Here is a 27658-nt window from a genome sequence, read left to right on the forward strand (position 1 = left end):
ACACTCACGTGAGTATTTCTCTAGGCAACTGCGGTAAACAGAGTAATGGTTTCCCAAAGATGCCGGCGTCCTAGTCCTCAGAGCCTGTGAATTTGTTTCCTTCCATGGCAAAAGGACTTGCAGGTGTGATTAAGCTGAGGCTCTCGAGACAGAGAAAGCCTCTGGATTATCAGGTGTGTCCAATATAAGGCACTTTATAAGAAGGAGGCAGGAAGCTCACGGTTGGCGGAGGAGGTGCGCGGAGGAAGCTGGGGGAAAGCAGGTGCTGTGCTGACAGCAGAGGTTGGGGTGACGCCATTGCTGGAAGGCGTCATAAGCCAAAGAACGCGGACAGCCTCCAGGAGCTGGAAAAGGCAAAGAAATGGACTCTCCTCGAGAGCCTCCAGAAGGAATGCAGCCCTGCCGGCCCATTTTGGACTTCTGACCTCCAGAACTGTGAGATAATCAATTTTTGGGTTTTTTTCCAATTTTTTTATAGTGGTAAAAATTTTATAGTGATAAAATTTACTGTCTTAACCATTTTTAAGTATACCGTTCAGTGGCATTAAATACATGCATAATGTTTCATCAACACCATCCATCTCCATAATTCTTTTTCATCTTGTAAACAATTAAACAATAACTCGCCATTGCCCCCTCCCCTCTGCCCCGGCAACCAACCTTCTACTTTCTGTCTCTGATTTGGGCCACTCTAAATGTCTCATATAGTGGAATCACATGGTATTCGTCTTTTTGTGGCTGGCATATTTCACTTAGTATAATGTTCTTAAGATTCATCCATATTGTAGCATATGTCAGAATTTACTTCTTTTTAAAGGTTGAATAATACTCCATTTTATGGTGGTGGATTTCTAGGCTGAACTGAGACAGGCATTCTTAGCTGAGACGCCAAGAGGTGGTTAAAACAGTATGAGAACATCAAGGTAGCTGATTCCAAGCAGAAAAAACAGCTGACAATGTAGCGATGTATTTGAATCTGCTGTAATTAAGATTTTCCACAGGCTGTGGGGTGGGTGAGAGACCTCGTTGACAACTTTATCAAACTTGTGATGTTTAAATTCAACAAAACGTTTACATAACAGATTTCAGAAGGAAATTAAATCTGTTTTTGTTTCACTTTTCTATTTTTTAAAAATATAAATGGGCTAAATGAAAGCTGATTTGATTAGATGTAGAATACTAAAGTGTCTAAAGCCCGTGGAGACACAAACAGGTGTGAGAAGTTCCATGCTCTTGATGATCAAAAATGGGTGTGTAAATCCTAGAGAAGCTTTAATTAAACAGCTCAAAAAAGGTAGCTCCTTTCTACAGGTGTTTTGCAGATTTTGATAGTTGTAGATTCTTTTTTGCTGTGTTGTAAAAAAAAATCCAAAAAACAAAAAAGCTAACTATTTTAAACCAGAAAATTTTGTTTACCCATTCATGTATCAATGACCACTTGGGTTACTTGTACGTTTTAGCCATTGTCAACAATGCCGCTATAAGCGTTGGAGTACTAATACCTCTTTAAGATCCTGCTCTCAGCTCTTTTGGGTATGTATCCAGAAGTGGAATTCCTGGATCATATGGTAATTCTATCTTAAATTTTTTGAGGAACCTTCATACTGTTTTCAACAGCAGCTGTATCAGTTTGTTTGTTTTTTTTAATTTATTTTATTTTTGGCTGCGTTGGGTCTTCATTGCTGTACTCAGGCTTTCTCTAGTTGCGGTGAGCAGGGGCTATTCTTCCTTGCAGCGCATGGGCTTCTCATTGCGGTGGCTTCTGTTCTGGAGCACGGGCACTAGGCATGGGGGCTTCAGTAGTTGTGGCATGATGGTTCAGCAGTTGTGGCTCATGGGCTCTAGAGCGCAGGCTCAGTAGTTGTGGTGCACGGGCTTAGTTGCTCCATGGCATGTAGGATCTTCCCAGACCAGGGCTCGAACCCTTGTCCCCTGCACTGGCAGGCGGATTCTTAACCACTGCGCCACCAGGGAAGTCCCTGTACCAGTTTTTAATATTCACATCAGCAGTGCTCAAAGGTTCCAATTTCTCCACATCCTCACCAACACTTGTTTTATGGGGTTTGTTTGTTGTATGTTTGTTTGTTTTTAGTAGTAGCCATTCTAATGTGTGTGAGGTGATATATCATTGTAGTTTTGATTAGAATGATTAGTGATACCGAGCATCTTTTCATGTGCTTATTGGCTATGTGTATATCCTCTTTGGAGAAATATCTATTCAAGTCCTTTGTCCATTTTTTTTTAATTTTTAAAATTTTTATACAATTTTAAAAGTTACACTAGATTTATTGTTATTACAAAATATTGGCTATATTCCCTGTGTTGTACAATACATCCCTGTAGCCTATCTTACACCCAATAGTTTGTACCTCCCACTCGCCCACCCCTGTATTGCCACTTCCCTTTTCTCTCTCCCCATTGGTAAACCACTGGTTTGTTGTATTTTTTAAGATTCCACATATAAGTGATTTCATGCAGTGTTTGTCTTTCTAACTTATTTCATTTATCATAGTGCCCTCCAACTCCATCCATGTTGCTGCAAATGGCAAAATTTCGTTCTTTTATGTGTTTGAGTAGTATTCCATTGTGTGTGTGTGTGTGTGTGTGTGTGTGTGTATCACATCTTCTTTATCCATTCATCTGTTGATGGACACTTAGGTTGCTTCCATATCTTGGCAATTGTAAATAATGCTGCTGTGAACATTGGGGTGCATGTATCTTTCCGAATTAGTGCTTTTGGTTTTTTTTTATATATATATATACCCGGGAGTGGAATTGCTAGGTCATATGGTAGTTCTATTTTTAGTTTTGTGAGACACCGCCATACTGTCTTCCATAGTGGCTGCACCAATTTACATTCCCCCCAACGGTGTACAGGGGTTCCCTTTTCTCCACATCCTTGCCAACATTTATAGTTCATGTTCTTTTTAATGATAGCCATCCTGACGGGTGTGAGGTGATAACTCATTGTGGTTTTGATTTGCATTTCCCTGATGATTAGTGATGTTGAGCATCTTTCCATGGGCCTGTTGGTCATATGCATTCCTTCTTTGGAAAAATGTCTACTCAGTTCTTCTGTGCATTTTTTAATTGGGTTGTTTGTTTTATCAATGTTGAGTTGTATGAGCTGTTTATATATATGATGGATATTAATCCTTTATCAGTCATATAATTTGCAAATATTTTCTCCCAATCAGTAGGTTGTCTTGTGGGGGTTTTTTTGTGTGTTTTTTTTTTTTTTGCGGTACGCGGGCCTCTCACTGTTGTGGCCTCTCCCGTTGCGGAGCACAGGCTCCAGACGCGCAGGCTCAGTGGCCATGGCTCACGGACCGAGCCGCTCCGCGTCATGTGGGATCTTCCCAGACGGGGGCACGAACCCATGTGCCCTGCATCGGCAGGCGGACTCTCAACCACTGTGCCACCAGGGAAGCCCCAGGTTGTCTTGTTTTGTTGATGGTTTCCTTTACTGTGCAAGAGCTTTTAAGTTGAATTAGGTCCCATTTGTTTATTTTTGCTTTTTACTTTAAACCCTTATATATATGATTAGCAAATATTTTCTTCCATTCTGCAGGTTACCTTTTTACCCTGTTCATATTATCTTTTGATGCGCAATTTTTAATATTCATGAAGTCCAATCTATCTTTTTTGTTTTGTTGCCTATACCTTTGGTGTCATATTCAAGAAATCATTGCCAAATTCAGTGTCATGAAGCTTTTTTCCTGTTTTCTTCTACGGGTTGTATAGTTTTCGGTATTATATTTAGGTCCTGATCCATTTTGAGTTAATTTTTATACTTGACACTAGGTAAGGGTCCAGCTTCATTCTTTTGTGTGTGGATATTCAGTTTTCCCAGCACTATTTTTTAAAAGATTGCTGTTCCCCCATTGAATGGTCTTGGCACCCTTGTCAAAAATCACCTGACCATATATATGAAGGTTTATTTCTAGGCTCTTTATTTTATTTAATCAGTCTATCTTTCTGTCTTTATGCCAGTCCCACACTGTTTCTAATACCATAGCTTTGTAGTAAGTTTTGAAATCAGGAAGTGTGAGTACCCCAGCTTTGTTCTCCTTTTTCAAGATTGTTTTGGCTATATGGGGAGCCCTTGAGATCTCATATGAATTTTAAAATGAGATTTTCTATTTTAAAATCCCAATGATGTTTTTTGAAGGTAGAGATTGCATTGAATCTGTAGATAACGTTGGGTAGTATTGACATCTTAACAATATTAAGTATTCCAGTCCATGAACATCAGATGTGTTTCCATTTATTTATGTCTCCTTTAATTTCTTTCAGCAATGATTGTAGTTTTCATTGTACAAGTCTTTCACCTCCTTGGTTAAGTTAATTCCTAGGTATTTTATCTTTGATGCTATTATAAATGGAATTTTTATAATTTCCTTATCAGATTGTTCATTGTTAGTGTATAGAAATGCAACTGGTTTTTGTGTGTTGACTTTGTATCCTGCTATGTTGCTGAATTCATTTATTAGCTCTAATAGTTTTGGTTTTGTGTTGTGGAGTCTTTAGGGTTTTCTACATAGAAGAGCATATCATCTGCAGAGATCATTTTTCCTTTCCATTTTTGATGCCCTGTATTTCTTTTTCTTGCCTGATACTTCTGGCTAGAACTTCCAGTACTATGTTGATTAGAAGTGGCAAAAGTGGGCATCCTTGTCTTGTTCCTGCTCTTAGAGGAAAAGCCTTCAGTATTTCACCATTGAGCATGATGTTTGTTGTGGATTTTTCCACACATACGACTTTTATTATGTTGAAGTACTTTCCTTCTTTTCCTAGTTTGAGTGTTTTTCTTACCATGAAAAGGTGTTGAATTTTGTCAAATTCTTTAGCAGCAATTTAGATGATCATATTTTCTTTCCCCTTCACTCTGTTAATGTGGTATATTACATTGATCAATTTAATGTTGAACTATCCTTGTATTCCATGAATAAATCCCACTTGGCCAGGGTGTATAATCCTTTTAATATGCTGCTGAATTCAGTTTTCTAGAATTTTGTTGAGGATTTTCCCATCAATATTCATAAAGGAAATTGGTGTGGTAGTTTTTTGTTTTGAGTTTTCTTGTTTATTTGCTTGTAGTGACCATAAGCCAGAGAATGTGGACCGTCTCCAGAAGCTGGAAAAGGCAAAGAAATGGACTCTCCTCTAGAGCCTCCAGAAGGAATGCAGCCCTGCCGGCCCATTTTGGACTTCTGACCTCCAGAACTGTGAGATAATCAATTTTTGGGTTTTTTTTCCAATTTTTTTATAGTGATAAAATTTACTGTCTTAACCATTTTTAAGTATACCGTTCAGTGGCATTAAATACATACATAATGTTTCATCAACACCATCCATCTCCATAACTTTTCATCTTGTAAAACAGAAATTCTGTACCTATTGAACAATAACTTGCCATTGCCCCCTCCCCTCTGCCCTGGCAACCAACCTTCTACTTTCTGTCTCTATGATTTGGACCACTCTAAATATCTCATATAGTGGAATCATATGGTATTCATCTTTTTGAGGCTGGCATATTTCACTTAGTGTAATGTTATCAAGATTAATCCATGTTGTAGCATATGTCAGAATTTTGTTCTCTTTTTAAGGCTGAATAATACTCCATTGTATGGTAGTAGATTTCTAGGCAGAACTGAGACAGGCATTCTTAGCTGAGAGGCCAAGAGATGGCTAAAACAGCATTAGAACATCAAGGTAGCTGATTGCAAGCAGAAAAACCTTCTGAGAATGTAGCGATGTATTTGAACCTGCTGACAATGTAATTAAGATTATCCATAGATGGGGGGGGAAGTTCCCTTCACAATTATATCAAACTTGTGATGTTTAAATTCAACAAAAGGGCTACACAACAGATTTCAGAAAGAAATAAAGTCTGTTTTAGTTTTGCTCTTCTGTTTTTTTTTAAAATATAAATGGGTTAAGTCAAAGCTGATTTGAGTAGATGTAGAATACTAATGTGTGTAAATATACCTGGGACTAAACTAGCCATTGGAGACACAAACAGGCAGGAGAAATTCTGTGCTCTTGATGATCAAAAACTGGTGTGTTAAATCATAGAGAAGCTTCAGAGTAGAGTTTTAGGTCTTATATTTAGGCCCTGATCCATTTTGAGTTAATTGTTGCACTTGCTATTAGGTAAGGGTCCAGCTTCATTCTTTTACATGTGGATATCCAGTTTTCCGGGCAACATTTTTTTTAAAAGACTGTTGTTCCCCCATTGAATGGTCTTGGCACCCTTGTCAAAAATCGCTTGACCATATATATGAAGGTTTATTCTAGGCTCTCATTTAATTTATGTATATATATATATATGTCTTTATGCTAGTACAACACTGTTTTGATTATTGTAGCTTTGTAGTAAGTCTTGAAATCAGGAAGTGTGAGTCCCCCAGCTTTGTTCTCCTTTTTCAAGATTATTTTGGCTATATGGGGATCCCTTGAGATTTCATATGAATGTTAGAATGGGATTTTCGACATCAGAATCCCAATGATATTTTTTTTGAAGATAGAGATTGCAGTGAATCTGTAGATAACATTTGGTGGTATTGACATCTTGAATATATGAAGTATTCCAATCCATGAACATAGGATGTTTCTATTTATTTATGTCTCCTTTAATTTCTTTCAGCAATGTTTGTAGTTTTCACTGTACAAGTCTTTCACCTCCTTGGTTAAGTTAATTCCTAGGTATTTTATTTTTGATTCTAATGTAAATAGAATTTTCATAATTTCCTTTTCAGATTGTTCATTGTTATTATATAAAAATGCAACTGGTTTTTGTGTGTTAACTTTTCACCTCCTCCCTAGCTGAATTCATTTATTAGCTCTGACCATTTTGGTTTTGGGTTGCAGAGCACTTAGGGTTTTCTACATGGAAGATTATATCATCTGCAGAGATAATTTTTCTTTTCCAATTTTGATGCCGTGTTTCTTTTTTTTTTTTTTTTTTTTTTTGTGGTTCATGGGCCTCTCACTGTTGTGGCCTCTCCCATTGCAGAGCACAGGCTCCAGACACGCAGGCTCAGCCGCCATGGCTCATGGGCCCAGCCGCTCCGCGACATGTGGGATCCTCCTGGACCAGGGCACGAACCCATGTCCCCTGCATTGGCAGGCGGACCCTCAACCACTGCGCCACCAGGGAAGCCCCCTGCATTTCTTTTTCTGACTAGAACTCCCACTACTGTGTTGCTTACAATTGGAAAAAGTGGGCAACCTTGTCTTGTTCCTGATCTTGAAGGAAAAGCTTTCAGTATTTCACCATTGAGCATAATGTTTGCTGTGGGTTTTTCCACACATATGGATTTTATTATGTTGAGGTACTTTTCTTCTTTTCCTAGTTTTTTTTTTTTATGAAAAGGCTTTGAATTTTGTCAAATGCTTCTTCATGAGCAATTGATGATTGTGTTTGTGTTTTCCATATTGTTGTGTTAATGCAGTGTATTTCAGTTGATCAATTTTATGTTGAACCATCCTTGCATTTCAGGAATAAGTCCCACCTAGGATGTATCCTTTTAATATGCTGGTGAATTCAGTTTTCTAGTATTTTGTTAAGGATTTCCCCATAAATGTTCATAAGGGAAATTGGTCTGGTGGTTTTTTGTTTTGAGTTTGTTTCTTTGTTTTTGCTTGCAGTGTCTCTGACTTCAGTATCAGAGTAATGTTGGCCTCATAGAATGACTTAGGAAGTGGTCCCTCCTCCTCAATTATTTGGAAAAATTCTCTAAATATTTGGTAGAATTCACCAGTGAAGCCATGAAATCTGGAGCTTTTCTTTGTTGGAAGATTTTTGATTACTGACTCAGTCTCCTTACTAGTAATAGATCTATTCAGATTTTCTGGTTCTTCCTGATTTAGTCTTGGTAAGTTTTTGTGTTTGTAGGAGTTTGTCCATTTCATGTACGTCATCCTATTTGTTGGCATACAGTTGTTCATAGTATAGTTATTCTCTTGATTTCTGTAGGATTGATAGTAATGTCCCTGCTTTCATTTTAGTAATTTGAGTCTTTTCTTTTTCATTCCATCTAACTAAAGTTTTTGTCAATTTTGTTGATATTTTCAAAGAATCAGGTTTTAATCTCATTATTTTTGTCTCTTTTTCTATTCTCTAATCTTTAATTCCTTCCTTCTTTTAGCTTTGGGTTTCATTTGTTCTGTTTCAAGTTTAAGTTGTAAATTAGTTTCTTGATTTGAGATCTGTTTTTTTAATGTGTTTGTAGCTATACATTTCCCCCTTGGGACTGCTTTTGCTGCATTATAGCTTTGGTATGTTGTTTTGGTTTTCATTCAGACTTAGGGGTTTCTAATTTACCTTGTGATATCTTCTTCGATCCATTGGTTGTTTAAGAGTGTGTTGTTAAATTTCAGCGTTTGTGAATTTTCCAGTTTTTCTTCTGTTACTGATTTTTAACTTTATTCCACTGTGGTTAGAGAAAATACTTTGCATGATAATTATCTTTGTGGCCTAATGTATGTATGGTCTAACCTGGAAAATATCCCTGTGCACATGAGAAGAATGTGTAGGCTATTGTTGGTGGGTAGAGTGTGCTATGTCCATTATATATAGTTGGTTTATTGTATCTATTTCCTTACTTCTGTCTGCTTGCTCTGTCCATTATTTCTCTCTTCAATTCTGTCGGGTTTTGCTTCATTTATTTTGATTGTCTGTTACTAGAAATGTAAATGTAACGGTTACAGCAAGAAGATACGTCAAACTTCTATTAATATATAATGTCCTACTTTGTCTCTTGTAAACTTTTTTGATTTAAAGTCTATTTTTTCTGATGTTAGTATAACAACACCTGCTGTCTTTTGGTTACTATTTGCATGGAATATCTCTTCTCCATTTTTCACTTTCAATCTATTAGTGCATTTTGATCTAACGTGAGCCTCTTGTGGAGAGAACAGCATATAGTTAGATCATGTGTTTTCATCCATTTTGACAATCTTTTGATTGGAGAGTTTAATTCATTTACATTTAAGCATGATTACTGGTAAGGAGGGACTTCTATCATCTTGTTTTCTATATGTTTTATAGCTTCGTTTTTCACTTCTTGCATTACTGTCTTCCTTAGTGTTCAGCTGATCAGCTGATTTTTTTTCTTTTTTTTTGGTACTGAAATGTTTAAATTCCTTTCTCATTCCCTTTTGTTTATATTCTATAAGTTATTTTCTTTGTGGATACCTTGGAGGTTACATTTAGCATACTCTAATTTGAATTTATACCAGCTTAACTTCAACCAGCTCAAGTTCAATATTATACAAGAACTTTGCTCTTTACAGCTCCATGCCCACCCCTTGCTCTTGATATTACAGAATTACACCTTTATACATTGTGTGCCCAAAAGTAATATAAAATAATAATTGTTTTAATGCATTAGTCTCTTAAATCACTTAGAATACGAAGTGGAGTTACAAGCCATTGTTACAATAATATTAGCTTTTATAATTGCCTATGTATTTATCTGTATTGGGGTCTTTGTTTCTTCATATGGCCTCAAGTTACTGTCTAGTGTCATTTTATTTCACCCTACAGGACTCCCTTGAGCATTTCTTGCAAGACATATCTAGTAGTAACAAACTCCCTCTGCTTTTATCTGGCAATATCTTAATTTCTCTCTCACTTGTGAAGGATAATTTTGCCAGATACAGGACTCTTAGTTAACAGGGTTTGGGTTTTTTTTGTTTTTCTTTTTTTTTTTCCTTTTAGCAATTTGAGTATATGAGCTCACTGCCTTCTGGCCTCCAAAGTTTCTGATGAGAAACCTGCTAATAATCTTATTGAGGATCCTTTGTATGTATTGAATAGTTTCTCTTATGCTGCTTTCAAGATCTCTTATCTTTGGCTTTTGATGGTTTTATTATGTGTCTTGGTGTGGATCTCTTTGAGTTCATTTCACTTGGAGTGTTTTTTCTTTTTTCCTTATTTCTTTTTCTTACTTTTGTGGGTATCATCTTCACATTCCCCCCACCTCATTCCAAAGTGCCAGTATCTCCTGGGGGGGAGCTTCTACACATGTCTAGTTACCCAGTTTCTGTAGGTGCAGCCAAGGGACATTTCTCGGTCATCTGGCCTGGAGGCTGGGGGCCTTGCATTCCTGGGTCCCTTGGGGCTGTAACAATCAGAAAGAGAGAGTCTGGGCAGACTATCACCCCCAGGGCACTGCACAGATAGCAGAATGAAACACAGCTCCCGTCTTTCTAAGAAACAGGTCCATTTGCTTGTCCAGGAGCTTCGGCTTAAAGGGCAAGCTTCTGGTTTGGCACATTTCAAGGGGCCTGTGGAGCTGCTCCCAGGGCACAATCTTTGAGTTCCCCCTCTGCCTAGCTGTAACTCACCAATAATATGTATATCCACCATTTTACTGCAAAAGTGCTAACATCTGTAATAGTAGTCAAATAATCATAGTAATTCTCAAAATAAGTTATATGAAACATATACATATTGCTTGTTGTTTAACCTAAAACAATTGAAAATATTCATAACACCTAAAAAGATGAAATGGATAAACATCATTGAATGAATATGCTTATTCTGTCAAATATTACTGAGAGTCCTAAAATAATACATGTCCCTCGAATCACTAAAAGGGAGAATTTGATATACATTGATAATGGAACATTTTCTTAAAACATTCAGCCAATAATTTAATCAAAACATGTGTTCATTATTTTATATATGTCAGGGCATTTTCTAGGATTAGTAGTCCATGAAACATACTTTAGAAAACAAAGTAACATTTTATAAGTGCACACATTCTTTTTATGCCTGCTGAGTATTATGGTAATAAAACTTACTTTTTCATGTATAGATAGGAACTTGTACATCAACTTAAAAGCTACATCCTTATCCTCATAGCATGATTTTCCCCTCCCCAGGATCCAACAAAGATCCTTGCATACAGTAAGAGCTCAGTAAATATTTCCTTCCATGGGATGACCCAATTCTATTCCTAATCATGTCTGGTTTGCTGTAAAATCAGCATTGAAAACTAATAAAATGATTCAGGAGACACAGCATTCTTAAGAAATGTGTTTCTCCTTCCAACTCTTCATGTAGTTTCTTATATATCTGATAACTGGTAAAAGTGGAGACTGCGAAACTGCAAGGAAATGAGTCTTCTCACGGCATTGCTGATACTGCATAATAATCTCATGAAAGATTTAAATAAATACATGATTTAAATAAGCCCTATGATTTAAATATGTATATCAGAAAAGACGCATGATAACATGCTATAAAATATTTGCATCATGAATCAGAATTTATGGTGATTTTGAGTGGTAACTCAGTGAAAACAAGAATGTGCTAACGTGCTATTCTATAAATGCAGCCTCGCATTGACTTATAATGCCTTTTTATTCTGGCTTCCTTTCTTTATATATCTATAATTTATACTTTACATAAATGAACTGAGACACATTCTAGTAAGCACGAATCAACATTGCCCCTACTTCCCAGATCACTGTACCTTTTAACCCATTGCAAACTTTAATATGTAAAACCAAACCTAACAGAACCAAATGTGTTCCTCTTTAAAGGAGTTAATTATTTCAGCAATATGGTATTTATTTGTCCCAGTAACCATTGAGAGATAATAGATATTTCTTGCTCATATAGCATGAACAACACTGAACAAATGACATTTAGAAAATAATTAACATCATTTCTACAGTTAATATCTTTTCACATATCATGAGGATCATGCCTCTTGATCTGCCCTCATGATGTGTGACATCATTATTTTATAACAGATGTACCATTGCTTCACAACTGTCCTCTGTTATCCCACTTTTACAGTTCATATTATGCGTATCACAAGTGCAGAGGCATGAGACAGGGTTACAGAAACAGCTACTTATGACAGTCTACCATGGAGGTAAATCCAAGAATGCTGTTATGACCAGGAATCAGATTAATTTACCCATGATGCTTGATAAATACTTTAAAACAAACAATATCACACCCCAAAAAACGTCATTTCCATTGGTCTCTCTATGTTGACACTAACACCACCTTTTTCTGACTGTCGCTTTATATCATGGCTTCACTTTATATCAAGTCCCCCAAATGTGTTGTTCTTGTTCAAAGTTCAGTTGGATATTCTAGGTTCTTTGTATTTCCATATGCATTTTAGAATCAGTTTTTCATTTTCCTCAAAAAACATTGTTGAGATTTTGATTAAGATTGTGTTGACTGCCTAATGAATTAAGGACGGTTGACATAAATATTGAGTCTTCTGATCTGTGAACATGGTATATCTCTGCATTAATTGTTTTTTTCTAAAAATGCTTTGTAGTTTTCAATATAGTTGAATTGCACATGGTTTGTCAGTTTTATTGCTAAATGTTTCATATATTTGACATAATTGCAAAGGTTATTTTTATTTTAAATTTCTGATATTTCTTTACCAGTATAAGGATATACAATTGATTTCTGTATATTTCTCTTTTGTATTATAATGTAGCTAAATTCACTTATTTGTCCCAGAACTTGCTTTTAGAGATTCCTTAGGAATTGCTTTTTACAAGATTATGCTTTCTGCTAATAAAACAGTTATATTTCTTACCTTAGAGTCTTGATAATTTTCATTTCTTTTTTCATATCGTATTTCACTGACTAGAATCTGAGTACAGTGTTGAAAAGAATTGGTGAGAGAGTTCAATCTTGTTTCATTGCTGATCTTAGGAGCAAAGCATTCAGCCCTTAACTATTAAGGTATGATGTTGTTATCTGTAGGTAGTTTTCAGAAGGTACTTTTTATTTTCTTTTAGTATTTGATTTAGGGTTTGTAATATAGTTATTTAAATGATTAGAATCTACCTTTTAGTCAAAGTATACCAATTCATAGCCAGTACAAAGACCTTATAAGAATGTATCTATTTCTCCGCAACCCCTTGCCAAGTTTTGTGCTGTGTATCATACATGTCATTATATGTTAACAAACCACAATGTGGTGTTACTAGTTTTGCTTTGTAGAGTTAATTATCTTTTACTTAAATTTAAATAGTCTTAGCATTTACCCATTTTGGTTACCATTTCTATGCTCTTTATTCATTAGCTTGTATCCAGATTTCCATCTGATATGTTCTCCTTCTTGTAGGATTTACTTTATCTTTTGTTGTAGTGCAGATCTGCTTGTAGTAAATTCTTTTAATTTCTATAGGTCTGAAATATTTTATCTTCATTTAAAAATTTTTTTTCTCTGGCTGTAGAATTCTAGGCTGGCAGGTGGTGTTTACATGTGGGTTTTCCTTCAGCACTTTAAACATGTTGCTTCTTCCATCCCTTTCTTTTTTATTCTCGCATTGTTCCTGAAAGTAGTATGCCATTTTTCTTATCTTTGTTCCTCTCTTTACTGTGGTTGCTTTTATAAGATTTTTTCTTTACACTGGTGTTAAGCAACATGCTTACAATTTGTTTTTGTGTAGTTTTCTTCATGTCTCTTTGTTCATCGAGTGTCTTTAATCTGTAGTTTTATAGTTTTCATCAGCCATTATTTCTGCAAATATTTTTGTTTCCCTTTCCTTTTCTTTAGCAATGCTAATTGCACATATAATAGGCCATTGAGGTTAATTCACAGTTCACTGATGCCCTGTTCATTTTTGTCCATTTTTATTTTTGGTGTACCATTTTAGATAATTTCTATTATTATGCCTTCAATTTCAGTAATCCTTTTTCTGCAGTGTCTCATCTGCCCTTAAACCACTCCTTGTATTTTCATCTTGGATTTAAAATTTTCATCTTTAGAGGTTTTGTTGGGTCATTTTATCTTTTATGTTTCCACATACCATTTCAATATTTCTTCTACTTTCATAAACATATGAAATATCGTTCTGTTAGTTGGTTTAATGTCTTTGTCTACTGAATGTATAACCTGTCATTTTGGGTCAGTTTTAATTGATTAAATTTTCTCCTCTTCAAGAGTTACAGTTGCTTGGATATTTTGCATACCTGGAAGTTTTCGTCAGATTCCAGACGCTACAAATTTTACCTTTCGGGTATGGTGGATATTTTAAAATTTCTAAAAATATTATTTTCTTTTTATCTGGGATGTAGTTAAGATACATGAAAACAGTCTTATCCTATTAGGAACTGCTTGTAAACTTTATTGAGACTAGAATAGCATTTAATCTAGGATTAATTTTGCCTCATTACTGAGCCAAAACCCTTCTGAGTGTGTTCCCTGATGCATCACACTTACGAGGGATTCCACTCTGCCTTGTAGGAACAGGAGATATTTCCAGCTAGATGTGAGCATCGAGGATTTTTTTTTTCTCTAATACTTTCAGGTTATTCTTCTCCTGGCCCTAGGCAATTTCTACATGTGCATTTATTGCTCAGTTTCCAGTAAGACTTGAAGAAGACCCTCTGCAAATATCCACCACTCTCTCTAAGTGCATCTTTTACTCCTCCAGTGTTCTTTTCTGAAAATTCTAGCCACTCTGGCCTCCCTAGATTTTCTGCTCCATCTGTTCATATCAGGGATTTCTCTAGGTTCTTCCTGGTTTCTCCTTCTCTGACACATGGCCTGGAAGCTCACTTCAGTCTGTAAACTGAGGCCAGTGCAAGGCTTAGTTTGTTTCCTGATTCTCAGGGAACACTACACTATCATTCATTGCCTAAAGGCCAATATACATATTTTAATATGCTTTTATTACTGACTAATGTTTAATATTAAGCAAATTCTAGCCCCCAGATATTTTCAGCAGTATTGTGAAATCCCTTTGCATCAGCTATTAAAAGATGATATTGAACAAGTTTCAGAAGAGAATACTTGTTAAAAATACTGTTTATTTCCAAACAGCCCATTAGACCATGGGCTATTACTACATATTCATGAGCCATTTAACATTATGTTTCTACTACAGCATTATAAATTAATCTTTTCAACGATATTGAGGTATAATTGACAAAAATTGTATACATTTAAGATATACAGTGTGATGTTTTGATATAGGTACACATTGTGAAATGATCACCATAATCAAACTAACTAGCATGTTTATCTCCAACCTTTTGATGTGCAATTGTTTTATATAATATAGTTTTATATAAATTTATATAATTTTACTGTTTCTTTTTTCAAGGAGGGGAATGGTAAATTGGATTCCTATAACTTTATCTTTTTCAGAAGAGAAGTACATATAGTTTCTACAGAAACAACAAAGGATTGTGATTCAATCTAACACTAGGATATTATCTAAAAAATATATATAACAATCTATATAAAGACCTGTGCAAGGTGAAGAAATACCAGAAAAAAAATGGCCCAAGGCAATGCCTTATATTTCATAATGACCTAAATAAATAAAAATAAATCAAAATTAGAAAACTTATTAAATAAAATAATAGGAAATAGTAAGACATGGAAAGAGAGCTGACAAAGTTCAGGAAAGATTAGAAAGAAAAGAAAAAAAAATTGGAAGTAAGGGCTAACCTAGAAGCCATGAATGTATAGATAGCAGAGAATCTCATAAAGAAAATAGGTAATGGAAAGGAGAAAAATGAAAACCATAGATGTAAGTGAAGAAAATGATAAAAAGAATTTGAAAAAAAAGGAATAGAGAAGAAAAGCAAAAATAATCAGGCACTTTACAGTAGCAGACACAGAAAAGAAAACCAAAACAATGGAACACACACAGATACACTCAGTGCTATTAAATTCAATAAAAATTTATTGAATTAGTTAATCAATGTACAGAAGTAGATTATATCATACAAAGCAGTAAAGATCTAATATCACTACATAATATGATAATCATTCATAGTCAATTATACTGTAATAGTTTACTATTACATCTGTAACAAATTACTACACATTAGTGACTTAAAAATTACAAATGTATAATTGTACAGATCTGTTAGGTCAGGAGTCCAGCATGGGCTGAAATCAAGAGTGTGTTCTTTCTGGAGTTTCTAGGAGATAATGTGTTTCCTGCCCCTTGGACTGTTGGCAGATTTCAGTTTCTTGCAGTTGTGTGACTGATACCCATGTTTTTTTCTTGGCTGTCAGCTAAGAACCATTCTCAGCTTCTAGCGGTCACTGTGTCACTTGACTCATAGCTCTTTTCCTCCCTCTTTCAAAGCCAGCAATAGTGGGTCAAGTTCTTCTCAAGTCACATCCTCCTCTGACCCTTCTTCTTTTGTTAAATATCTCTCTGACCACAGCCACAGAAGTTTCTTAACTTTAAATTATTCATTTGATTAAATTTAGCCCATCATGATGATCAAGGATAATCTCCCCATCTCAAGGTCCATACTCTTAACTATATTTTCAAAGTCCTTTTCACCAACATAATATATACACAGGTTTTAGGATTTAGGGAATGGATATCTTTGAGCGTCACCTTTCTGCCTACTCCATATTCCTATGAAAATTCCATAAATTTCTTCATGATAAGAATTGGATACACTTTACTCAACAAAACCCAGAAAGTTACTTTTCCCTCCAGCACTGAAACAAAAAAACTTTTTTTTTTTTTTTGTAAAGAAGGAGTTAGGTGCTGGGTTTCATGAAAAACATACACTATATGTTTAAAGTGTTAAATCATGGTCATCAGAGTAAGGTGTAAATATTACGAGGGCTCTGGAATCCTGAGAAAAAGAGGAAACAGATCTAGAATCTTCTATATTAAGTTCTTTCCAGTACATTAACTTGAGTGGCACAAAGGTGAGTGAACAATTCTAATTGTTCTTTTTCTCATTTCCTTCTTCCATTCTTCTTTTTTTATCTGGATTTCTCCTGACTTCCATCTCTCCCTCTCCTTTTATCAGACATAAGATTAAGTAAATAAGTGAGATGTAGGTATGACACAATTTGATAAAAGTTTGGCAAACTGATATTCATCAAATGTACCCCTGAGGTCCCTAGAGTCACATCCGTCTTATGTAAGCCAGCAGTATCCTCCCCACTCTAAGCTCCTTTCTGACTGATATTCACTTGAAAGGGCTTGAACAATTATTCTAATTGCTCCAAGTTTGGGAATGTGTAAACCATCAAGGTATATAATTCTGCAAGGGTAATATGATTAGCCCTGTTTCACAGGTGAAAATGCAGAGGTTCAGATAAATTTACCAAACAAACTGCAACGCTTAACTACTGAATGTCAGGAGTTGGGAATTTTTAATCAGCGCTTTCTAACCACAGCATGAAAAGTCTTTTCAGTAAAGCCTTTGCAAACCTTTGCAGGCATACTGGCAAGAATAGAAAAAGCACAGTGTATTCATTTTCTAGGACTGCTATAGCAAAGCAGCACAAACTGGTGGTTTAAAACATCAGAAATGTATTCTCTCACCGTTCTGAAGGCTAGAAGTCTGAAATCAGGGTGTTGGCAGGGTTGATTTTGTGTGTGCGTGTGTGTGAAGTCTCGGTGGGAGAGTAGCTTCCACGTCTTCCTCATAGCTTCCGGTCATGGCCCTTGGCATTCCTTGACTTGTAAACGCATCACTCCAGTCTCTGCCTCCATGTTCACATGGCCTTCTCCCTGTGTCTCTGTGTCTTCACATGGGCTGAATTCTTATAAGGGCACCAGTCCTATTGGAATAGGGACCCACACTACTCTATAACTTCATCTTAACTTAAATAATTATATCTGCCCCAATTCTATTTATGAAAAAGTTCACATTCTGAACTACTGGGAGTAAGGATGTCAACATATCTTTCTTAGGGGGTGTAATTCAACTCAGACACATTTCTATCTGTATGTAAAAAGTGTTTCCCCAAAACCTTACAGGGTCAAACTGGAGGACAACACCTGAAAAGGCAATTAATCTTTACGAAATGCAAGGTGAAATTAAATAGGTCCTTGGCTTCAGGAAGAAAAGGTTATTTTTGAACAGCAGTTCTTTAATGCAGTTCTTATATTTTATTAATAATTAATAAATGATTAATGCAGATTGCTTTCTTCCAAATAAATTATCAGAATGTGTTATAACAGTTGTGAATAAATCATGGGCTCTAGTTCATGAGTGGTCTGAACAAATGTCAGGAGTATAATACATTATATTTAAATATCATGTGCCTGAAATATGGGTGAGGACTCAATTGTAATATGTTAACACATTTCTATCAATGAGTTCTTAATTGTTGAAAACCAGAGTGTTCTGAAATGATTTTCTAGATGTTTATTCTTTAAAGCATGTACTGATACTGATTTAATTTCCTCTTTTCCTTTTAGTGGTATAAAATTGCATTGTTAAAAATATCATTTATAATAATAAGAGATAGTCTAAAACAGTGGCCCCCAACCTTTTTGGCGCCAGGGACCGGTTTCATGGAAGACAATTTTTCCACAGACTGGGGAGGGCAGGGGGGATGGTTCGGGTGGAATGCGAGCATGCGGAGCGGCAGATGAAGCTTCCCTCACTCACCCGCCACTCCCCTCCTGCTGTGCGGCCCAGTTCCTAACAGGCCACAGACCGGTACTGGTCTGCAGCCTGGGGGTTGGGGAGCCCTGGTCTAAAACGTCAGCACAGAGTAAAAATGTTATCATACTATATATTTTTTTCCTATTAAGGAATGGAATTGCTTATTCAAATGATTTTAAATCCTTCACTTAATGGAAATCGTTTTTACATGATAAGAACAAAGTAGCAGAATGATCAGCATGTAATTATCATTGTCGTCATCATCATCATCATCATGGATGCTATTTACTGAGTGCTGGCTTTGTGCCAGGCATTGAGAACAGTGTTCTAAAAATGTCATTCCAACCTCAAAACAATCTTAGGAATGAGCTAGTATTATCCTTCCCATTTTACACATGAGAAAACTGAATTAGAGATGTTAAAAAATTAACTTTTCTAGGGACTTCCCTGGTGGTGCAGTGGTTAAGAATCCGCCTGCCAATGCAGGGGACACGGGTTTGAGCCCTGGTCCGGGAAGATCCCACATGCCGTGGAGCAACCAAGCCCGTGCACCACAACTACTGAGCCAGCATGCCACAACTACTGAAGCCTGCGTGCCTAGAGCCCGTGCTCCGCAACAAGAGAAGCCCACACACAGCAACGAACAGTAGCCCCCGCTCGTTGCAACTAGAGAAAGCCCACACACGGCAACAAAGACCCAGTGTAGCCAAATAATTATTTTTTTTAAAAAATCTCTTCTATAAAAAAAAGTTAACTTTTCTAGCACACAGTTATAGGTTACAAGGCAGGATGCAAACTCAAGTCTCAGTTCATACATGACATTCTTTTTTTTTTCATACATGACACTCTTAATCTCTTCTATCCCAGGAGGAGCTAGGCTTCACAACAAAAAACTTGGAACAGTCCTGCTGTTTGAGCTTAGTAATTTATTCAAACCCTTGGGATGTGATATCCCTCGCTTATAATCAGAAGCTACTAAAAATAATGACATATATAGGGCATACAATCATCTCAGTGTTGTACACATATTAACTCATTTAACCTTCAAAATAACAATATGGGAGATTTCTTACTCTTCCTCCATGCATGAGAAAACTGAGACTAATATTTCGAAGGTTAAACAGTTAATAGTTGTACTAAAATGTGAAATTAATTTCTGGTTATAAAACCTCTGCTCCTAACAATTATACTCTACTACTGTATGTATGTATTAAAAGAGAAGATTCCCACTCTCCCCCAGTTCTTAGCACCCGTGACTCTCTGTTTTACATTTGTTATTTCTTTCTGACTATGGCTGAGTCTTTGCTCAACATCCCAAGAGCACTTTAAGGTGATTTGTCCTCCAAGATCTTGTTAAAATAAATAACTTCTGCCAAAAGGAAAGTACTATCCAAGCATTGGGAATAGTTCTGTAAGAATGTTCCTGAGTGCATGATGGTAAGTGAAACAAGTGTGCAGAAGCATGGCTAGCCCAGGTTCTCCAGGGTTACTCTGACATACTCCTTTATTTCTTAATCTCTTATCATATTCTGCATCACTCACAGGCCCCAGTCTGGTTCAGCTTATTGATTGCCAAATACATGCTTTTTGTCCTAATCTTGTGTCTTCAGTATCTTGGCCTACAAGTACTAAAATTCCAAATTCTAATATCAAAAGCATTAAATTGAGCCCCTGGAAATTCTGGAAGGCAGAGTGATCACATAAGATAAGTATAATCTGTTGATTATCTTTTGTATGTTTTGGTCTCAAAATAATTTTTCTCTTGTGTATTTCAAGCTGCCTCTTCCAATATTTCATCATAGGTTTAAGTCACAACTAGCATGTGGCTGAGAGTATAGCTGTGCATCAAATCTGTTTTATCTTCTTTTGGATCTACTGCTAACCTAAATTTGCCAACTACTCTGGTCATCAGGTGACAAGGCCATGTTATTTAAGCAGAATTGATGCTCACTGCAACCAGGAATAGCTCACAAAATAGTCTATGGATCCTTGATCTTCTTTATTCCCTTCCTGAGTATGACATAATATAATACACTAGTCTCACTGAAAGTGGCAAAGCCACAAGAAAGAAGGGGCCAAGCTCCCATTTTATCACTTGGAATAGAGTTGCCTGCTCATTTTGATTTTAGGTGAGTAAAAATAAACTTTTTTTGTGTTTGAACAAATATACATTTTTGAGGCATTTGTTACAGTAGCCAGTGTTACCCTAAATAATACATAAACTAAAAAAACAAAACAAAACATAGTTGAAAGTTGACCTCCTTGAAGAATACGCTCAGGGGAAGCAGTCACTCCCTTTACTGTAGCTAAACGTTTGCTTGCACAGTTTTTTGCTAACCTTCCCAGCTCCATCTCATTTTAACCTTTTCTCAGGTCCACAGAACTCAAGGAGAATTCTAAAATTAGATATCTAATTTTTCCCTCGCTATTTTCTTTTTGTAAATCTCGAATATTGTTTCCTGGCATCTTTTAATGACCAGCTCCTTTTTTAGATTTCAGGTGTCATTGCAAAAGTGGATATTGCACTACCTGGTACCACAGACTTATTTGCCGAAAGTTGGTCCCATGACATTGTGGATAAGAGCTTGGTCTCTGGAGCTGTACTGTCCAATACAGAAGCCACTAGCCACATGTGGCTGTTAGCTCAGTTACAGTAGCTGCGTTCAAGTGTTTAATAGCCACATAGGACTTATGGCTACCATATTGGACAGAACAGATTGTAAATGTTTCCATCACCACATGTAATTCTATTGAACAGCAAGTCTCTAAAGACAGACGTTGGGCTACAATTGAATTTGCCTCTTTGCACCGCTGTTTCCCAAATATCTCAAATAGATACTCTTGATATTAAATGAGATATTATATGTAAAATATTTAAAGCAGTGGCTAGTAGATAATAGAGGCTCAAAATTGGTTAGATATTTTTATCCCTAAGCACATGTTGCAGGTTTCTGTAAGGTTCTCCCAATAGCCTAAATCTTAAGCGACTTATACTAATCTATAATGTTTTAATGTATCTTGCCCCCATTCTTAATCTCATCTCATCATTTAACCCTTGTCCTTGGATCTGATATTTAGCATAACTTCATCTGTAATATCTTAAAATACCTTGCCCCCTATTTTCTTTTTTTAAGAAAAAATATTTAAACCCTTTTTATTCCACCACCCAGAGGCAATTACTTTCTTAAAATTCGGGTGTTTATCCTTCTGGTCTTTTTTTTATCCCAAGCATTGTTAATTGACTTTGATTCCAAAAAGAAGATCATAGAGTACGTATATCTTATCATCTGCTTTATCCATATAATAATGTGTGGATATTTTCCTGTGTGATTCATTGTGTTTCTTTTTTAATTGGTTATTTCTTTTTCTTAAATTGAAGTACAGTTGATTTACAATGTTGTGTTAGTTTCAGGTGTACAGGACAGTGATTCAGTTATATATATATATATATTCTATTTCAGATTCTTTTACCTTAAATGTTATTACAAAATATTGAATATAGTTCCCTGTGCTATACAGTAGGTCTTTGTTGGCTATCTATTTTACATATAGTAATGTGTATACATTAATCTCAAACTCCTAATTCATCCCCCACCCTTTTCTCCTTTAGTAACCATAAGTTTGTTTTCTTTGTGGGTTTATTTCTGTTTTGTAAATATGTTCATTTGTATCTTTTTTGCTTTGTTTTGTTTTTAGATTCCACATGTAAGTAATATCATATGATATTTGTCTTTCTCTGTCTGGCTTAATTCACTTGGTATGATCATCTCCAGGTCCATCCATGTTGCTACAAATGGCATTTCATTATTTTTAATGGTTGTTAATATTCCATTGTGTATATGTAACACATCTTCTTTATCCACTTATCTGTCAATAGACATTTAGGTTGCTTCCATGTCTTGGCTATTGTAAATAGTGCTGCAGTGAACATTGGGGAGCATGTGTCTTTTCAAATTAGAGTTTTCTCCAGGTGTATGCCCAGGCGTGGGATTGCTGGATAATATGGCAACTTTATTTTTAGTTTAAGGAACCTCTATACTGTTCTCCATAGTGACTGCACCAATTTACATTCCCACCAACAATGTAGGAGAGTTCCCTTTTCTCCACACCCTCTCCAGCATTTATTATTTGTAGATTTTTTGATAATGGCCATTCTGACTGGTGTGAGGTGATACCTCATTGTAGTTTTGATTTGCTTTCTCTAATATTTAGTGATATTGAGAATTTTTTCATGTGCCTGTTTGTCATCTGTGTATCTTCTTTGGAGAAATGTCTATTTAGATATTCTGCCCACTTTTTGATTGTTTTTTTTTAAATATATTGAGCTGTATGAGCTATTTGTGTATTTTGGAAATTGATCTCTTGTCCATCACATTGTTTGCAAATATTTTCTCCCATTCTGTACGTTGTCTTTTCCTTTTGTTTATGGTGTCCTTTGCTGTGCAAGAGGTTTTAAGTTTAATTAGGTCCCATTTGTTTCTTTTTGTTTTTATTTCCATTACTCTATGAGATGGGTCCAAAAAGATACTGCTGCGATTTATGTCAAAGAGTGTTCTTCCTATGTTTTCCTCTAGGAGTTTTATAGTATCTGGTCTTACATTTAGGTCTTTAATCCATTTTGAGTTTATCCTTGTATATGGTGTTAGAGAATGTCCTGATTTCATTCTTTTACATGTAGCTGTCCAGTTTTCCCAGCACCACTTATTGAAGAGACTGTCTCTTCTCCAATGTATATTCTTGCCTCTTTTGTTGTAGATTAATTGACCATAGGTCCTTGCCCCATATTCTTAATCTCATTTTATCATTTAACTTTTTTCCTTGGATCTGATATTTAGCCTAATTTATAACTTCTACCATTTTTGCTTCCATTTGTGAAAATTTAAGCTTTTCTAACTAAGTTGTCTCAGAATGCTTTAGGTAAACATGATTTTTTTGTTAAAGTTTTAATTCCAAGTTCCAAAGACAAAACTTTTAGCAGATTCTTTTCTCTAAACAGATTCACTTCTAAATAGAGAAGAAGGACTCTTAGATACAAGTAAACCAAAGGCATATTTGAGTGCTGCCTTCTGCCACCTCCTGAATCCCAAATGAAGTAAGCCATGAGGATTTTCCTACATAGGAGTAAGTGACAGGATTCAACACTCTGTGCAGGGTTTGGCTAGGAGACAGGAAGATGTTTCCTCATCATTTCAGAAGTTCATGATCACTGGGCTTACTTTGCTATTTTGCACAGATGCCCCAACTCCACATAGGTTTCTAAAAGACATAATTGCAAGTATTTGATCTAGAGTCTATTTCCAGTTACTCAGGTTGCACTAGAAAGAACCTTTAGAACCACTATTTTATAGTCTACCTGGATATAGCTGTGGTTGTTAGAGAAGCAGTACAGGGTTTAATGAGTGTGTCTGCCCCGTTCTCAAGCAGCAAAGCAATTCTTCAAATAGCACAAAAAGCCAAGTGCTTTCTTACACTTTAACATACAATTTGAATCTTTATTCCATTTATCCCTTAGCAATTTTATATGATCCTGCTTAGAACTTAAAGCCTACAGGGGCAGTATAACGACTAAAGGAAAGACTCTTGTTCACAAGATGGGTTGTCCCGGGCACCTCTACAAATAACACATGTCTACCTGGCCAGGCCATATAAACTGTTACTACTAATGATAAACAAAATCTATGATGATTTCTACCATTTACTGAGTGCTCTACATGTTAAGCACATTGTTCAGTCTTTATAAAGGGGAAAATAGTAACTATCTTTTTTTTTTTTTTGCGGTACGCGGGCCTCTCACTGTTGTGGCCTCTCCCGTTGCGGAGCACAGGCTCCGGATGCGCAGGCTCAGCGGCCATGGCTCACGGGCCCAGCCGCTCCGCGGCACGTGGGATCTTCCCGGACCGGGGCACGAACCCGTGTCCCCTGCATCGGCAGGCGGACTCTCAGCCACTGCGCCACCAGGGAACCCCAGTAACTATCTTTAAATGTTGAGAGAATAGGAGGTAATTCATTTCAAAGGAATGGAAATAAACCTAGAATAGGTAAGAAATTCATAGATGGTTGCACTTCTAGTAAGAATAGCAGCTGAATGTCAGGTCTAACAATGTCAACTACAAGTATGAGCTTTAGAGAAGTGGCTAAGGGCAAAACTTTCCCAATCAATACAAAGCGGGGATTATCAGGCCCCTTTAAGCAAATCTCAGAAGATAGGGTATAGGTTTTCAATCTTAAAGTGGTTTAATGATTGCCTGGAGTGCTCCTTTAAGACTTCCTAATTCTAAATCTTTTGGGGGTTGAAGTCTGGGAATGTGCCTTTTAACAAGCCAGGAGCATAATTTGGCTGTCTTTTCTTTGAGAGTCCAAGCCCTGGAGAGAGAATTAGTTTCCTTCCATTGTTTGAGACAAATTTGCTCAATGAAAGTCAACTTCCAGATGGTGAGCTGGCCTACTAAGAGAAATCAAGGTTAATTTTCTACAAAGCTCTTAAAATAGGAAAAAGAAACAGGGAAGTAGGGATTTCTAACATATTAAACCAAGAGAGAAATTGCATATTAAAAGGGAACATTCATCCTTTCACTCAACAGGTACTAACTTTAGGCAGAGATTGTGCTACGTATTTGGCTTACAATAGGGATTTCATGGAAATTGCCATTAAAGGGATAACAGAAAAGAGTCAGTATCTGTAAACTGGGAGGAGAGCTCTAATAAATGGTACAGAAGTGTGTCTTGGGATCTGAGGGCTGCAGGAAGGTAACAACACCAAGGCATCATCTTGGATATATATACTGGAGTTCCCCAGAATCTGTGTGCTCTCTGGTGAAGACAGATGCTCCATTACCATTCAGGTAAGCCCTGGCCATTAGAATAGTGATGCTATTACTGACCATATAAGATTCTTTAAGTAGCACAGTATAAAGCAGGCTTTGAGAAACGTGAGATCTGGTTTTGCATCCCAGCCTGTAATAGTTGTGCAACCTTGTTCAATTTACTTTATTTCTCTGAGTTGCAGTTTTCTTCTTTGTATAATATGGGTAATAACATTATTTATCATCTAGAGTTTTGTAATGATCAAATAAGTACACATTTATTATCTCATTTAATCGGTTCTTCAAAGTATTTCGAAGAGCACTTTGAAATTAAACAGAAAATAGGGCCAAGAATAAACCCAATTTGCTTTTCCCTCTGTATTAACCTCTTAAGTTGCCTAATTTAATCTCACAGTCTTAAATAACATTACTATTCTGGTGACTCCTTTGAGTTTTAGACTAAATATTAAACTTCCTATATGAAATCTCATCATGGGTACTTAATAACTATCTTTTAAGTGCTATATCCCCCCAAATTAATATATTCAAACCCAGACTTTTTTTTTTTTTTTTTTTTTTTTTTTTTTGCGGTACTCGGGCCTCTCACTGTTGTGGCCTCTCCCGTTGCGGAGCACAGGCTCCAGACGCGCAGGCTCAGCGGCCGTGGCTCACGGGCCCAGGCCCTCCGCGGCATGTGGGATCTTCCCGGACCGCGGCACGAACCCGTGTCCCCTGCATCAGCAGGCGGACTCCCAACCACTGCGCCACCAGGGAAGCCCCCAAACCCAGACTTTTAAATTTTATTACTTCACATTGCTCATCTCTGAATTATTAGCGTCTCAGAAAATAGGACCATAATTCCGGCAGAATAAATTTAATCTTGATTCCTCTCCTAATCTCATACTATATCCAGTCCCTCTGCAATTCCTGTTAGTTCAGCTTTAAAATGTATTCCAGATATCACCACTTTGCCCTGACTCTGTGTCCCATCCAACCTACCATCATCTCCCACCTGGTCCACTGACACAGCTGCCCAATTAATGTCCCTATTTCAGCTCTTGACACTAGATGCAATTTCTCCCTGTGTTCACAACCAGAGTTATTATTTCATAAAATTCAGTCACGTCACCATCCTACTCAAAACCTTCCAATGCTTTCATATTCCAATTAAAATAAAATCCATTTCGTTTATGCTAACCTACATTTCCAACATGATCTACCCCCTGCCCACTTCTCTGACTTTACCATGCTGCCCACATTTCTAAGAACCCAATGTTTCTTGCTACTTTTCCAACAGGACAGGCCCAAAAGTGTTCATTTCCACCAGAATTCCTTCCCACATGCTGCTATCTCTGCTTTGATCCTTCATATCATTCATGTCTCTTTCCACATGCTCCGTTCGTAAAGACGGACTATATTCCACTGACTACACTACAGAAAATATTTTCCATCTGTTACATTTTATTTCTTTACCCTACTACATTTTTTATTACACTTACCATTGTAATTAGGTAAATTTCTATTCTTTAAATTCACGTGCCTTCTGTTTTTCTGATTGTAAGCTCAAGGATGCAAAAACAATGTCTGCTTGGCTTCTGCTCTATCTTCAGAACCTATAAATGCTCTAGCATGTACATAGTAGGCACTTTAAATAATGTTGAATATAAGACATGAAATTGTCAGACACAAAAAAAATGTACTCAGTAGATAGTATAGTAATCCAAAAAGCAACACATAAAATTTACAGCTTCTTCTCCAACTCCTTCGCTGTGGCTATATTAAACTACTTCTTGTTTTCCAAAAGCACGGTGACTTTTTGAGTCTCCTTGTCTTTGAATGAGCTGTTCCCTCAGCTCAAACTATGGAAGAGAATTGCAGGCTGTGTTCAATATTCAGAGGAAATATTTCCTCCTCTGGATATCTTTCCCTCGACTCTTTTCCTTCTATTCCATTAGATAAGGTCTTTTCACAGCATCATGAACATACATGTCTTCTTTAAAGCCCTTCTTGTCTTTTGTTTTTAAATGTCTGTTCTAATAAACTATGAGCCTGTAATGGACAGGATTAAACATTTTTCATTGTATTCCAATAGGACTTCTGGTCACGTCACCTCCTAACTGGATGACTCCAGGCAATTCTTTAACTAAACCCTGTATTTATAACACACTTTCCACAATTATAACACAAAGAATATAATTGTAAATGTATCATGTGATTAATTGAGAAATGTAGATTGAGGAATGCAGTAAAGTACCCACTGGGTATGCTACGCAAGGCATTAAGTGTTCTCTAAATGTTAGCCGTTATTATTATACATTCCCAAAGTTAGCATGGCACCTTGCATACCACAGATGCTCAGTAAAGGATTACTGAAGTTAAAGAAGAATTGTACCCAACGGAGTTAAATAGGCAAGGAAGACTTTATATGAGTCTATTGCAAAAGAGGAGAGAGAATGCATTCAACTTT

General features: G+C 36.4%; 1 long non-coding RNA gene across 1 annotated transcript in view; it reads left to right on the forward strand.

The window, feature by feature from the left end:
* Positions 1–306: 306 nt before the first annotated feature.
* Positions 307–27658, forward strand: part of LOC125962683 (uncharacterized) — a 75156-nt gene continuing 47804 nt past the window's right edge. The window contains exons 1-2 of the long non-coding RNA XR_007474217.1: positions 307–435; positions 5101–5228. This is a non-coding gene — a long non-coding RNA (uncharacterized LOC125962683). The remainder of the gene's footprint in view (positions 436–5100; positions 5229–27658) is intronic.

Source organism: Orcinus orca, chromosome 20, assembly GCF_937001465.1.
Source record: "Orcinus orca chromosome 20, mOrcOrc1.1, whole genome shotgun sequence".
NCBI lineage: Eukaryota > Metazoa > Chordata > Mammalia > Artiodactyla > Delphinidae > Orcinus > Orcinus orca.